The sequence below is a fragment of the Mus caroli genome, chromosome 11, assembly GCF_900094665.2.
Source record: "Mus caroli chromosome 11, CAROLI_EIJ_v1.1, whole genome shotgun sequence".
NCBI lineage: Eukaryota > Metazoa > Chordata > Mammalia > Rodentia > Muridae > Mus > Mus caroli.
This window is the reverse complement of record NC_034580.1, coordinates 91636789-91640377: the sequence shown is the minus strand read 5'-3', so window position 1 is coordinate 91640377 and position 3589 is coordinate 91636789. Positions and strand designations below refer to the sequence as shown.

General features: G+C 46.1%; 1 protein-coding gene across 1 annotated transcript in view; it reads left to right on the top strand.

The window, feature by feature from the left end:
- B4galnt2 (beta-1,4-N-acetyl-galactosaminyltransferase 2) overlaps positions 1-3589 on the top strand; it is a 59401-nt gene that overhangs the window by 29769 nt on the left and 26043 nt on the right. The window lies entirely within an intron of this gene.

Genomic DNA, 3589 nt, shown 5'->3' with positions numbered 1-3589 from the left:
AACACATTCCTTTGCTGTGTTCATCTTGAGCCTTGTCCTAGCCCAGTGTCAAGTTCTTACCTGAGCCTACTTCCTTGTCCTAGCTCAATGTCAAATTCTTGCCTGAGCCTACTTCCTTGTCCTAGCCCAATGTAAATATTCTTGCCAACATCCTAGAAGTGGCACCAAAAGATCCTCACACACAACCCAGAATCTCTATAGCCATGGCTACCCTGAGGCTCCGAGCTAATTCAGAAGTTGGGATTCCGTGGGCCTCTGGGAATCTTAGGGAATAATTGGCTTTCAAAGGTCTTCCAGCATCAGGAGTACATTGATGACTCCATCTTCAAAGAGGGCATTTTGAAAAGAATACTTAATGTCAGCTCAGCTCCCTTCCAGGTAGGAAGTGTCGCTTGGAAGGTAAAGGTGTCTGCGCCATCCATGGCTGACACCTGAGGTCTATGCTCAGGAGCTACATGGCCGAAGAGTCAGCTCCCTCAGGCTCTCCTCTAACCTCCCTATGTGAACTGTGGCATGCATGTACCCTCCCCTCACCCCCACCCCACACACATCCATATGCACAAAATAAAACATGCTTAATGCAAATTAAGATAACAACTAAGTCCCTTTCCAAGTTCAGTGTGGTGGCACTCATCTGTCATCACACAGCAGTCAGGAGACTGAGGCAGGAGGATCAGGAATTTGAGGTTGGCTTCACACACACAGTGAGACTGTTTTAATCCCATATCCCAATACCAAACTCTCCAAATGCAATAAAACAGTAAAGACAAAACGAAGACAAAAATAGCTCTTTGCAGGGTCTTCACACATCCCTTTGGTTCAGGGTCACCTTCTTTCTGAAAGTCAAGTGCCGGAGACCAGAGGTAATACACATATTTTCTCCCACAGAGGTGGTAAATGGACTCTGGACCTTCTTTCTGGTGGATTCTTGCCCTACTATGGGCTCTTGGCATCTGGAGGCAAACAGCTCCCCACCCCCACCCCAATGAGTCATGGAAAAGACCTGAGTGTAGCTGAATAGCAGCGGCACTCAGGACCCAGCAAGTCTCTGTGAGCAAGACCCAAACTATCCAAACCCACATTGCAAATAGGTGGAGAGTGAGTGGCGGAGATAGATGGGAGGCATGCAGGTACCAAATCCCTGGGGAGCCTTCTGGATGGAACAGGGGGAAGGAGAAGCTGGCCCTCCTAGGCTCACTTCTGCCTTTCTTCCTGGCTGAAGTCACAGTTATATCCTGTGGGATGACTGATGTATTTTGCCTGGAGGAAGAGGACTGTTGAGTGAATTCAAGACTTCAGACAAGGGCTGTACCAATGTATGGTACCCTTAACCCTGATAATCTTTTTGAGTAGCCATTTAAAAATGGTCTTACATTTTAGGTAACTAATTATTTAAAAAATAATATCTATTTATTTTATCATTTTGTTTATTTAAAATATTTATCTATTATTTATCTATTTGTGCATGTATGTGTGTCTGTGTATATAAGTACTTTGATACATGGGGATGTGTGTGGAGGCCAGAAGACCATGTCAGGTGCTCTCTGTTATGTCTGCCTTTTCCTCTGGAGGCAGGTTTTTTGGGGGTCTCATGTTTTACCTGCAAGGCTGGAAGTCAATAAGTCTCAGCAATCCTCCTGTCTCTGCACACATCAGGGCTAGAGTAACAAATATGTGGGACACGCATATGATATTAAGGTATTGGGATCTGAACTTGGATCCTTAAGCTTGTGTAGCATTTTTTAAAGATTTATTTATTTATTTTATGTATATGAGTACACCACCATTGCTCTCTTCAGACAGCACCAGAAGAGAACATCAGATCCCATTACAGATGGTTGTGAGCCACCATGTGGTTGCTGGGAACTGAACCCAGGACCTCTGGAAGAGCAGTCAGTGCTCTTAACCGCTGAGCCATCTCTCCAGCCCTTGTATAGGGTTCTTCTGAGCCATCTCTCCAGCCCTTGTATAGGGTTCTTCTGAGCCAATTCTCCAGGCTGTTTGTGTTGCAGAGGGTGAGTTTTTGGCTGCATTGCTTTATGCTTCCAGGATGGGCGTACCCACCCAGGAGCTATCTCAGATTCTCGAAAGGAACACACACACACACATACACACACACACACACACACACAGGACAACACACACACACACACACACACAAACACACACACACACACACACACACCAGATAATTTTAAAATGCCTTGGCTACCTCAAAGGCTGGGTACTGCTAGACCTTCCCCTGCTGCCCCAGGCCCAATCGAGGAAGTGGCCAGTGATCACTTACCCATAAAACTCACAGCTCTCCCTCCATCCCTGATGGGCGGGGCCTCATGAGCTCTTCCTCCATCTATGGTGGACCTAGTCTTGTTCAGATACTCACAGCTGCTGTGAGTTCATGACAGAAAAGGCCACATCATGTCCAGGAGACAGCGTTCAACAACACTCCTCCCGGCTCTGACTCTAAGGTTCTTTTTGCTCACTCTTCTGTGAAGTTTCCTGATCCTTAGAGGGGATCGGGTAGTGATATCTCCTTTAGAGCTAAGCAGACACAACGGTCACTTTATTCAGATACAGGTAACTCCACATGTCTCTATGTAAACCAATGACCTTGAACTCCTGACCCTCCCTCCCTCTACTCTCTGAATATTGGGGATACAAGCATGTACCACTATGTTTAGGGTTATGTGGTGCTGGCAATCAAATGCAAGGCATTGTGGATGCTAGGTAAGCACTCTATCCCCCACTCCCACTCCCCACCCTGTACTCTACACACACACTGAAAGTTTATACCCACTTATCTATAACTCCCTTGTCTTGGTTTATTTTCCTGTTGCTATAATAAAATACTCTGACAAAAGCAATTTAAGGGAGAAAGGTTTATTTACCTCATAGCTTACTGACTGTCATGGTGGAAGTCAAGGCATCAGGAACATGAAGCAGCTAGCCATACTATGTATGAGATCAGTCAGTAGAAGGGGACAATAAATGCATGCACATTAGCATTCAGCTCATTTTATCCATTCATACAGGCCAGAATCCCTTGCCTAGGGAATGATACCACCCACAGTGGATGGGTCTTCCCATTCCTCCAGAGACATGCCCAGATGCTCTTCTCCCAGGTGATTCTAAATTCTGTCAGGTTCATAATTAACACTAACTATCACATACTCTCTCCCACTGCCTGGGAATGTGTACTCTATTTCTGAGAGTCTGACTCTTCTCAGGTTTATTTAAAGATCATTCACTATTCATTATGCCTCCATTGTTGCTTTGCCTTCAGTAACAGGACCATCTGCAAGGGGCTGTGTGAGTTTGCAGAACCCAAAGCTGAGGATGGGCACTAGAAGTCTTAGACCCATGAGGGTTTGAGACCATGGGACCATCTCACAGCCCTGGGAATGGGGACAATGTAGGCCAACCATCTGATAGGAAATGACACTTGGTGGGGCTCTGTTGTGTCCGGCCAGCGGCTCACATGTCAGGGTTCTAGTCTGGAAAGGCATCTTGGAAACCTGGAAGAGAAGAGGGGGGACTAGGCGGTGCAAGAGAGAGACATAGCTAAGACAAACCAGGTTCTGATCAAAGC